The sequence below is a fragment of the Microcebus murinus genome, chromosome 4, assembly GCF_040939455.1.
Source record: "Microcebus murinus isolate Inina chromosome 4, M.murinus_Inina_mat1.0, whole genome shotgun sequence".
Lineage (NCBI taxonomy): Eukaryota > Metazoa > Chordata > Mammalia > Primates > Cheirogaleidae > Microcebus > Microcebus murinus.
In genome coordinates this window covers 52197576-52210514 of record NC_134107.1, presented here as the reverse complement: position 1 = coordinate 52210514, position 12939 = coordinate 52197576, and positions in this window count along the sequence as shown.

The window sequence follows — 12939 nt, the reverse complement described above, 5'->3', positions numbered from 1 at the left end:
TTTCTTCCTTATTAATAACTAGTTAATCTAAAACTTCATTTAAAAATAGTATCTTTTCCATCTAATGCAATGATTTGTATATTTTGTTTCTGTTTCTAAGCCTACAGATATTTGCTTTGCAATAGAATAATACAGTTTTAAAAACCAGAGATTCTAACTCTTCAAAGAATTCTAATACTCCCTGCTATGCTTTATCACAATGTCCATGTGTTTCCTTTTATTTTGCAATAACTTACTGACAAAATTTACTGCCTGAGTGCCAGCAATTCCTATCCCAATGCTCAGGCCAGAGAGTTAGTCTTTGTGCAGACATTACAGGAACAGGGTCTGGGCATGGACAGGCAAGCCAGCTTCCCACCAAGTTTCTCAACACTGTGTGCATGAAGAGGACTCCCCTCTGCAGCTGCTGATATTGCTGCCACTATCTCAGCTGACAGTATGGGCCCAGGGCCCAGCCCAGATGCCCTGGGGCTCCAGGGTGCAGTGGATTTCTCCTGAGGCATGCATGTGCACTCCAGGCAGCCAGGCCTGTCCTCTGTCACCCAGTGTATCTGCACTGCTCATGCGCATGCACCATCGTCCCACCAGATTTTATTCACAGAACACAAGTTCAAAGATAAAATTTAAAAATTCCAAGATGGCAACAGCAGGGCATAACACCAAACATGGGACCCTTCTGAGATCAGGGCCCTCATCTGACACACAAGTTGCATGCCCTTAAATTAAGCCAGCCACACTCACGTTATGGCATTCAAGAGCCTTTATAAACTGACTTTTGTTCTTCTTTTGAGTCTTTTGAGGCTTCATCTCTCATAAGAGTGTACCTATTTCCAGCACCTCAACTGCTCATGGTCTCTGAAAGGACCACAACTCCAAGCCTTTGACCAGCCCGTCTACCTTGAATGTTCTTCCTGGCCTCAGCTCATCCCTTGAGACTTGTTCCAGTATTACCTTCTCAGAGTCCTGCTTAACAAACCAGCCCCCTCCCAGGATGGGTTAGGTACTTCTCTTCCGTGTCCCCACAGCCTACTGCACACATCCTAATCACAGCATCCATCACTCAGTTATATCTGTCAGAGTCCATGGCTGCCTTCCCAGCATACAGACTTCGAGCTCCATAAAGGCATGTGGTATCTGTGATTCATCTCTGCATTCCCAGGCTCAGCTAGATCTGGAACACAATGGATACTCAGTAAAGGTTTATTGAAAGAGTGAATACAGGTTCTCAAGAATAAAGTCTTAGGAAATGAGCTAGTTTCATTATTTAATAATATGGAAGTCATCGATACTATCTAAAGAAATAGAAAGTAAAGGACATCATTGAAGGTTATAATTATAAAGGCAACTATTATACAAGAAGAAAACTCTAAGATTTCTAAATAGCAGAAGAGCCATGCACACAAAACTGACTTCAAGAGAGAGAAATGATGGAGACCAATAAAGAAGGTTGTCAAAGGGCTACCATACCCCTTGAAAACACAGTAAGCCTGGATAATGTCACAGGGGGAATTCTAACAAACTTTTAAAAAGTAGATATTCCAGCTGGGTGTGGTGGCTCACGCCTCTAATCCTAGTACTTTGGGAGGCTGAGGCGGGAGGATTGCTTGAGCTCAGGAGTTCGAGATCAGCCTGAACAAGAATGAGACCCTGTCTCTACTAAAATAGAAAAATTAGCCAGATGACGTGGCATGTGCCTGTAGTCCCAGCTATTCGGGAGGCTGAGGCGAGGGGATCACTCGACTTTAGGAGTTTGAGGTTGCAGTGAGCTATGATGATGCCACTGCACTCTACCCAGGGCAACAGAGCAAGACTCTGTCTCCAAAAAGAGTAGGTATTCCAGTGTTTTTAATTGTTCTAAAGCATTGAAAAAACATTTTCTTTTTTTTTTTTTTTGAGACAGAGTCTCGCTTTGTTGCCTAGGCTAGAGTGAGTGCCGTGGCGTCAGCCTAGCTCACAGCAACCTCAAACTCCTGGGCTCAAGCGATCCTTCTGTCTCAGCCTCCCAAGTAGCTGGGACTACAGGCATGCGCCGCCATGCCCGGCTAATTTTTTCTATATATATTAGTTGGCCAATTAGTTTCTTTCTATTTATAGTAGAGACGGGGTCTCGCTCTTGCTCAGGCTGGTTTCGAACTCCCAACCTCGAGCGATCCGCCCGCCTCAGCCTCCCAGAGAGCTAGGATTACAGGCGTGAGCCACCGCGCCCGGCCTGAAAAAACACTTTCAAATTCCTTCTATGAAGCAACTATACCATTGATATCAAAACTTAGTAATATTATACACACAAAAAAGCAAACTATAAATCAGTATCACTTATGACCATAAACTAAAAACCCTCAATAAAAAAATCAGCAATCAGAATTCAGCATCATAAGCAAGGCAGACATATTTCAGGGTACAAAGACAGTTTAATGTTATGAAATAGATATGAAGAAGAAAATCATGTGACCATCTCCATAGATACTAAAGGGCATTTGAAACATCCTGATAAAAACATTCAATAAGATGAAAAGAGAGACTTCCTTAACATGAAAAAAATCTATCTTAACCCAAAAGCCAATATGGACCTTAATGAGGAAATACTAGAAACATTTCCATTAAACTCTGAAACAAGACAAAAATGATCATGTCAAGGCCGGGCGTGGTGGCTCACGCCTGTAATCCTAGCACTCTGGGAGGCTGAAGCAGGTGGATTGCTCAAGTTGGGAGTTCGAAACCAGCCTGAGCGAGACCCTGTCTCTACTAAAAATAGAAAGAAATTAATTGACCAACTAAAAATATATATACAAAAAAAAAATTAGACAGGCATGGTGGCGCATGCCTGTAGTCCCTGCTACTGGGGAGGCTGAGGCAGTAGGATCGCTTGAGCCCAGGAGATTGAGGTTGCTGTGAGCTAGGCTGATGCCACGGCACTCACTCTAGCTTGAGCAACAAAGTGAGACTCTGTCTCAAAAAAAAAAAAAAGAAAAAAAAAAAGAAAAAAAAATGATCATGTCAATATTATTAACACTTTACTGGATGTAACAGTCAAATCAACTAGACAAAAATAAAGTAGAGGTATAAAAATTGGAAGAGAGGAAATATTGCAGGAAATATAATTGTATAACTTGAAAACCCAAGAAAATACACAAAAAAGTACTAGAAGCAATATATATGTATATGAAATAAAGTAGTAGGAACAAAGTTAATATACAAAAATCAAGTTTTCTTACTATACATGATGTGATGAAAGAAAAGGCCTTTTTTATAATAGCAACAAAAAATTAAATACCTGGCAATAAACTTAGCAAGAAATATTCAAGGCCTATGTAGAGAACATTCCTAAAACACTACTAAACACATCTCAAAAGAAAACTTGAACAAGTGGAAATATAGCACATTCTTGGATAGGAATACTCAACATCATAAAGATGTCAGTTCTCCATACCTTAATTTAAAATTTTAATGTGATCCAAATAAATATACAAACTTTTTTTTACTATAGGAATTGATTCTGAAGTTCGTATAGAAACAGAAAGAAGCAAGAATAGCAATAAAAATGTGAAAAAGAAGAGCAAGGAGCAAGGAGAAAGTAGATCAGCACTCCCGGATATGAAAAGGTGTTATGAAGCCTCAATAACCAAAACAGTATAATGCTGGCATATAAACAGACAGACGGGCTAATGGAGTGGAATATAATAAACAGAAATAGTTTCAAAATTATACATAAATACAATATAATAAAGATGACATCTCATGTCATTGGAGAAAATATGGACCATTAAATAAATGATATTGGGACAAACACATAGTCACTTAGATAAAAATGAAGTTGAATTCATTCCTCATGCCTTACTAGGTTAACTTCAAATGGATAAAAGATTTAACTTGTTTTTTTAAAAAAAAAAAAAAACCTCAAAAATATTAAAAGAAAAATGTATTGAGGAAAGCCTTCTATCACCCAAAGCTCAGAAGCTATAAAAGATCAATAAATTCAACTATTATAAAAGTAAAAAAATACTCTGCATATTTTAAAAATGCTGTAAGTAAAGTCAAAGAATAAATAATAAATTTGGAAAATATTTGCATATTCAATCACAAAGGAGTAATCTCTCTCATATATAGTCACTAGAAGTCAATAATTAAAGACAAGTAACCCAATAAAAAGTGGGCAAAGGAAATGAACAGATAAGAAATACAAGTGAATTCTAAACATATTAAAATATTTTTAGGTCGGGTGTGGTGGCTCATGCCTGTAATCCTAGCACTCTGGGAGACCAAGGCAGGTGGATCACTCAAGGTCAGGAGTTCGAAACCAGCCTGAGCAAGAGGGAGACCCCATCTCTACTAAAAATAGAAAGAAATTGGCCAACTAAAAATATATAGAAAAAATTAGCCGGGCATGGTGGCACATGCCTGTAGTCCCAATTACTCAGGAGGCTGAGGTAGAAAGATCACTTGAACCCAGGAGTTTGAGGTTGCTGTGAGCAAGGCTGACGCCATGGCACTCTAGCCTGGGCAACAGAGTAAGACTCTGTCACATACACACAAAACATATATATATATATATATATAATCTCATTCATAATGAATACAAAGCAAAATAAAACACTAAGATATAGAAATGTTCACTTAGTACATTGACAAAAATCCAAAGTTTGATAACACATTCTCATGGCAAAACTGAGAAAACAGGCATTTCAAACATTGATGGTGGGAGTGTATATTGACATAAGTTCTACAAAGAGAGTTCTTGAAATATCTATTTAATTTTTAAAAAATAATTACCTTTTCACCCAACAATTCTGCTTTGGCAGTTTATTCTACAGATAGACATTCATGTGCAAAATGAGATACGTACAATGCCATTCACTACTGCCTTGTTTGTAACAGCAAGATTAGAAACATTCAGAAGGCCATCAGTAGGGGACTAGAAATATAAATTGTATGACATCCATAAAATAGAACATTATGTGGCTATAAAATGAAGATGTTCTATATGTTCTAATATGGAAAGATCTCTAAGATACATTTTTAAATGAAAAAGAGTGCTACTTTTTGTGTAAAGAAGGAAAAAAAACAAGAATCTATATTTGCTTATATATACATAAACAATCTCTGGAAAGATACATAAGAAATTAAGAAGAGGGTTACCAGTGGCAGGGATGGGAGGGGGTGGATGAGGGTCAAGGATGGGAGGGAGACTTTCAGTGGTTATCTCTTTATACTTATTAATTGTTAACAACATGACTATATTATCATAGAAGGAGAAAGTGTTAGTAGAGAAGGAAGAGGAAGAAGAGGAGGAGGACGAGGAGGAGAGCTGGAAAACTGGAGTAGAGGTAGTTTTTATTGTTATGACCACCAAATGAACTTAAAGTCCAGATCCCAATCATTTTTCTTTTATTTTTTTTGAGACAGAGTCTCACTTTGTTGCCCAGGCTAGAGTGAGTGCCGTGGCGTCAGCCTAGCTCACAGCAACCTCAAACTCCTAGGCTCAAGCAATCCTCCTGCCTCAGCCTCCCAAGTAGCTGGGACTATAGGCATGCACGACCATGCCTGGCTAATTTATATATATATATATATGTTAGCCAATTAATTTATTTCTATTTATAGTAGAGACATGGTCTCACTCTTGCTCAGGCTGGCTTGAACTGACCTTGAGCAATCTACCCCCCTCGGCCTCTCAGAGTGCTAGGATTATAGGCGTGAGCCACTGCGCCTGGCCCAGATCCCAATCATTTTTTAGAATCATGTGTTCATCACATGGGATTTTGCAATGTGAGATTTGCCCATAGTTCATTTTTAGCCACAGAATCTAACATTAACTTTCTACTGCTGCCTTAGAATTATTGACATGATTATGGTGAATTATCCTCCCATACCAATTTCGGCTAAATAGGCAACAGGTAACATCTTTTAAATTTTTGTGGCAACATTGGTTAACTATGGCCTACAGCACCTGTGACAAGAGAACAGGCCATCAAAATACATATTGCTCACACACACACACACACACACACACACACGTTTCTGTCAGTGTGATTTTATATGATTAAAATATCATATAAGGCCGGGCGCTGTGGCTCACGCCTGTAATCCTAGCTCTTGGGAGGCCGAGGCGGGTGGATTGCTCAAGGTCAGGAGTTCAAAACCAGCCTGAGCAAGAGCGAGACCCCGTCTCTACTATAAATAGAAAGAAATCAATTGGCCAACTGATATATATATAAAAAATTAGCCGGGCATGGTGGTGCATGCCTGTAGTCCCAGCTACCAGGGAGGCTGAGGCAGAAGGATCGCTCGAGCCCAGGAGTTTGAGGTTGCTGTGAGCTAGGCTGACGCCACGGCACTCACTCTAGCCTGGGCAACAAAAGCGAGACTCTGTCTCAAAAAAAAAAAAAAAAAAAAAAAAAAAAAAAAAATATCATATAAAATTACTGATATTAGAAATGCCACAATCCTTTTAAATTAGCTCATAGAGCCTACTAATAAGATAACAAGTTAAGATGTGACCTGTGAGTTCTCACCATTATCTATTGATCGATTTTGCAATTCTTTTGCAGGTAACTGGCAATGTCCTTTCAATTATTAATGGCTAACACAAAGCCAGTTTGTCAATTATTTATTTCTGAATATTGTTCATACCAGTGTTCAAGAGAAAAGGAAAGAAAGAGAAAAAGAAAAGAAAGAGAATAGAGTTTATATATCTTATATAAAAAACTGGGCAGCATCTGCAACAGGAGCAGCAGGGACTTTAGTAAACAGCTTTGTAGAAAACGCAGCCCTGCTTCCATCTTGCTACTGTGACACCGAAGGGGTGAAGCCAAAGTTTCTACGATGAAAGTGCATTACCTTCACAATTAGGAAAAGAGAAGAGATTTTAAAAATGTAAACGCGTATAGGCTGAGCATGGAGACAGACCTGGATGTTAACTCTGATTCCATCATGTATTACCTGTGGGATTCTGGACAGGTTGCTTTAACCTCTCTGAGTCTCGGTTTCCCCATGTGTAAACTGAGGATAAGCATACCTGCCTTGCAAGGATGTGGTGAATCATGGGTGAGTTGATGTTTGTGCAGTGCTGAGTGCAGGCTCTGGCATAGAGTAGGCGTACAGTAAAAGGGATCCCCATCCCCTACCCACCCAGCGGAGGCAGGACCCCTGGAAGCCAAGCCCAGACTGTGCCGCAGTTCCTGAGTTCCTCCATTCAGGCTATTCTACAGCTGTGCCAAAGAACAGGTACTTGCCCCGACTTGTTGGGAGAAACCCAGTTATTAATCCATACCCATGGCATGATTATAATTAGGACACCTGGAATTTTGGGAGATAAGCTAGCTCTGTCCAGATCCCAGAAGGATGTTTTCCTTATTATGCTAGTGAGAAGGTTTCAGTGCAGGAAACCGAAATAACTGTAGGTATTTTAAGTAGAAAGGATATAGTTGAGAGGACTTAGAGCCTACAAAATGATTGGAAGAACTGGAGAGGTAAGCTCTAGGCTGGACCATCAGGAAGGGTTCTCAGAAGACACCAGACCTGACCCACCAGGGAAGGCATACTTCTGCAGCAACCTAGGGGCAAACCTCTAGAACTCACTGAGTAGCTCTGCACTCAGACACCTGAGCTTGAACCCTGCCACTTATTATCACAGGTTACATCTTAACTTGTTATCTTATTAATAGGCTCTATGAGCCACTTTAAAAGGATTATGGCATTTCTATAATAATATCAGTTATCTTATATGATGATTTTAATCATACAAAGTCACACTGATGAAAGTGTGTGTATGTGAGAATGTGTGTGTGTATTTTGATTGCCTATTCTTTTCTCACAGGTGCTGAAGGCTTGGACACGTTACTTAACCTCTCAAGAATCAAGACAAGGAAGTTGTCATCAGAGCCACTGCCTCTCCACACCTAAAAGCTGGTTAACAGACACATCTTCATGACCTTGCTTATAAACAAAAACAGAGAAATCCAAAAGCAGTTGGAAAATACCCTCTACCTCACTTCTACTTTCCAAATCTCACAGATTTCACTGGCAGAAAGTAAGTCACATCCAGAACCCTGGCTGTGAGGGAGCCCAGAAATGCCGTTTTTTGGCTTGTGAGGCTCTCAGTGCAGAAAGACATACTAGAAGGATTTGGAAGTCAGTGCTGAGTACCAAACAAATCCATCACAGAGAGTCATTCAGTCCCTGGGAAATTGGAGCAATCTCAGCCAACCCCTGTTTGTGCTGTACAGGCTCCAAAAGTAATCAACGCTTTAAGCTCATTGTGCTCACTGAAAGACACAGTAGACATTTTCTGGTTGCCTTGTAAGTATACATCACTCCTTTTCTCTTCCTAACAATGCCCAGCTTTTCATTAATTAATTTCATTCAAGTATCCACCTCTCCTCTAAGCAACATGTGTCTTTGGAAAATTGACCCCAATTCCAGCTCTAGGAGTAAACCCTAATTAGATAAATTAGTGCATTCGATCTTCCTGGCTGCAGACATTGGTCCAAGGACAGGCATGCTAACAAAACCAGAAGAACCATGATGAATCTCAAAATCTTGTTTGGATTGCTGATGCAATCTCACTCCTGTCTGATATGACCAAGGTAACAAATACTCCCTGCTTCCATCTTGCTACTTTGAGTGAAGCCAACTGAGGACAAAGCTCATACACAGAAGAGAGAAACGCCTAGAGTATCTCAGAGAAATAGAATCAGGCCCTGATCAAACCTTGCCTGAATTTAACACACTGCAGAAAAATACAATGGAAAGAAATTGATGAATGGGTTTAAGAGCAGCTGAAATGAACTGGAAAACAGGTCAGAGGAAAATATCCACAGTGAATAACCAGAGTCATGGACAGACAAAAGATTGAAAACAGAGAAATGAACATGAAAGACATACAAGACAGTGCAAATGTCTAACATATATGTAAATGGATCCTTGAAGGAGAGGAGAGAGAATGTGAAAAAGCAGTATTTAAAGAGATAATGGATGAAAATTTCCAAAACTGGCAAAAAGCCCCAGATTTAAAGTGCACTGTGATACCCAAGCACAATGCATACCACATTTAGACAAATCATAGTAAATCACCGAAAAACAATGACAAAGAAATAATCTTAAAAACAGCAGAGAATAAAGACAGATTATTTTGAATGGAAAAACAATGGTAAGGCTTCCAGGTAAGCTCTCAATGGAAATAACAGAAGCCAGAGACAATGGAATATCTTCAAAGTTCTGAAAAAAAAAACAGTACTAACACTAATAAGTACTAACACACTAAATAGTACTAAAAAAATAAGTACTAGCCAGTAATAAGTACTGACTCCTCTACCCAGTTAAAATGTCCTTCCAAAAGGATGACATGATTTAACTCTAGCAAACCTATGTTAATGGAAAATACTAAAGGGTGTTCTTCAAGCAGAAAAAAAGTGATCTTAGACCCAGGCATTAATGAAGAACATCAGAAAGTGGGGAAAGCTAGGTGACCATTGAATGCATAAAATAGTAACTTAAAAATTTAATAATGTCTTATTGGGGTTTAAATATACGAATTTAATATATATTTACTATTTGTTACATGTATTTTTGTTGTATATAATATAAAAATATATATGTGTATACATATAGAAAGAGAGGGAGAATTAAAATATATAGTAACAATAGCAATAATTGAAGTTATTATTCTATAGGTCCTTACATTGTCTGGAAAGAATTAAGAGTAATAATTTATATTAGACATTGATAAGTTGATGCATATTATAATTTCCTGGGTAACCACTAAAAGAAGAGTAAAGGAATAGAATTATCAAGCTAAGAGAAGGGGGAAATAGAATAACTGACTCAAAGAATTAAAATTATATAGATCATTATCTTAGGACACAATTTAAGCAAAAATTAGTAACAATAAAAAGAACAGTAAATGAGACCTCAAAAATAATCCATGTAATTAATCACTCTGACATATTAAAAGAGAAAAAATTATATGATCATCTCAATACTTGCACAAAATTCTTTTTTTTTTTAAATCTGTAGGATACCATTTTTAATTTATATTTTCTGATTACTATCTAGGTCTAGAACATTTTTTTTTTTTATTTCGGCATATTATGGGGGTACAGATTTTAAGGTTTCAATAAATGCCCATTTCCCCCCCTCCCCCCAAAAGTCTGAGTCTCCATCATGACCATCCCCTAGATGGTGCACATCTCACTCATTATGTATGTATATACCTGCCCCCCTCCCCCCTCCCACCTGCCCAATACCCTATTACTGTAGTACCTATGTGTCCACTTAGGTGCTACTCAGTTAATACCAGTTTGCTGGAGAATAACAAAATTCTTTTGATAAAAGTCGACATCCATTCATGATAATAGTGCTTAGCAATCTAGGAGTAGAAGGAACTTTCTTAATCTGAAAAAGAATATCTATTCCAGGCTGGGCACGGTGGCTCACGCCTGTAATCCTAGCACTCTGGGAGGCCGAGGTGGGCGGATTGCTCGAGGTCGGGAGTTCGAAACCAGCTTGAGCGAGACCCCATCTCTACTAAAAATAGAAAGAAATTAATTGACCAACTAAAAGTATATATACAAAAAATTAGCCGGGCATGGTGGTGCATGCCTGTAGTCCCAGCTACTTGGGAGGCTGAGGCAGGAGGATCGCTTGAGCCTAGGAGTTTGAGGTTGCTGTGAGCTAGGCTGACGCCACGGCACTCACTCTAGCCTGGGCAACAAAAGTGAGACTCTGTCTCAAAAAAAAAAAAAAAAAAAAAAAGAAACCTACTCCAAACCTACAGCAAATATCATATTTAATGGTGAAAACTTAAAAGTTTCTCCTCTGCAACAGGGAATAGAATAGGATGCCTGCTATCATCACTTCAACATTATACTGGAGATCTTAGTCAAGTCAATAAGATAAGAAAAAGAAATTAAAAGCCTAAGTGGTGGGCCGGGCACGGTGGTTCACGCCTGTAATCCTAGCACTCTAGGAGGCCAAGGCAGGAGGATCACTCAAGGTCAAGAGTTTGAGACCAGCCTGAACAAGAGCGAGACCCCATCTCCACTAAAAATATACAGAAAAAATTAGCCGGGCATGGTGGCGCATGCCTGTAGTCCCAGCTACTCGGGAGGCTGAGGCAGAAGGATTGTTTTAGCCCATGATTTTGAAGTTGCTGTGAGCTAGGCTGACACCATGGCACTCTAGCCTGGGCAACAAAGTGAGACTCTGTCTAAAAAAAAAAAAGTCTAAGTGTTGGAGAGAAAAAAATAAAACTGCATTATTCACAAACAATATCAATGTGGATATAGAAAATTGTTTAAAATACAAGCATATCTTGGAGATATTGTGGGTTTAGTTCCAGACCACCATAATAAAGTGAATATTGCAACAAAGGGAGGGATGTTTTATTTCCCAGTGCATATGAAAGTTATGTTTACACTATTCCATAGTCTATTAAGTGTGCATTGTGTCTAAAAAACAATATACATGCCTTAATTTTAAAATACTTTATTGATAAAAATTACAAATAATCAGCCTTCAGAAAGTCATAATCTTTTTGCTGGTATAGAGTCTTGCCTCAATGTTGATGGCTGCTGACTGGTCAGAGAGCTGGTTGCTGAAGGTTGGGATGGTGGCACTTTCTGAAAATAAGACAACTATGAAGTTTGCCATATTGATTGACTTTTCCTTTCATGCATATGATGCTGTTTGATAGCATTTTGCCCCGTAGAACTTCTTTCAAAATCAGAGTCAATCCTCTGAAACCCTACCACTGCTTTATCAACTAAGTTTATGTAATCATATAAGTCCTTTTTTGTTATCTCAGCAATGTTCATAGCTTCTTCACCTGGAGTAGTATTGAAACCACTTACTTTGTTTATCAATGAGAAGCAACCCCTTACCTGTTCAAGTTTTATCATGAGATTGCAGCAATTTAGTCACATTTCAAGCTCTGCTTCTAATTCTAGATATTCTTGCTATTTCAACCATACTTACTTCCTCCACTGAAGTCTTGAACTCCTCACAGTCATCCATGAGTATTGGAATTAACTTCTTCCAAATTCCCGTTAATATTGATATTTTGACCTTCTCCAATGAATCACAAATGTTCTTAATGCCATTTAGAATGGTGAATCCTTTCCAGAAGGTTTTAAATTTACTTTGCCCAGATCCATTAAAGGAATCACTATCTATGGCAGATACAGCCTTATGAAACATATTTATTAAATAATACGACTTGAAAGTCAAACTTACTCTTGATCCATGGGCTGCAGAATGAGTATTACGTTAGCAGTCATGAAAACAACATTAATCTCCTTATACCTCTACATTAGAGCTCTTGGATGACTGGGTGCATTATCAACGAGCAGTAATATTTGAAAGGATTTTTTTTTTCTGAGCAGTAGATCTTAACAGTGGGCTTAAACTATTTAGTAAACAATGTTATAAACAAGTGTGCTGTCATCCAGGCTTTGTTGTTTCATTTTTAGAGCATAATCAGATTTAGCATAATTCTTAAGGGCAAGCACCCTAGGATTTTCAGAATGGTAAACAAGCATTGGCTTCAGCTTCAAGTTACCAGCTGCATTAGCCCCTAACAAGAGAGCCAGCCTGTCCCTTGAAGACACACATTGACTTCTCTCTAGCTATGAAAGTCCTAGTTGGCATTCTTCTAATAGAAGGCTGTTTTGTCTACATTTAAAATCTATTGTTAGGCCGGGAGCGGTGGCTCATGCCTCTAATCCTAGCACTCTGGGAGGCCGAGGCAGGCAGATTGCTCGAGGTCAGGAGTTCGAAACCACCCTGAGCAAGAGCAAGACCGCCTCTCTACTATAAATAGAAGGAAATTAATCGGCCAACTAATATATATAGAAAAAATTAGCCAGGCATGATGGCACATGCCTGTAGTCCCAGCTACTCGAGAGGCTGAGGCAGGAGGATCGCTTGAGCCCAGGAGTTTGAGGTTGC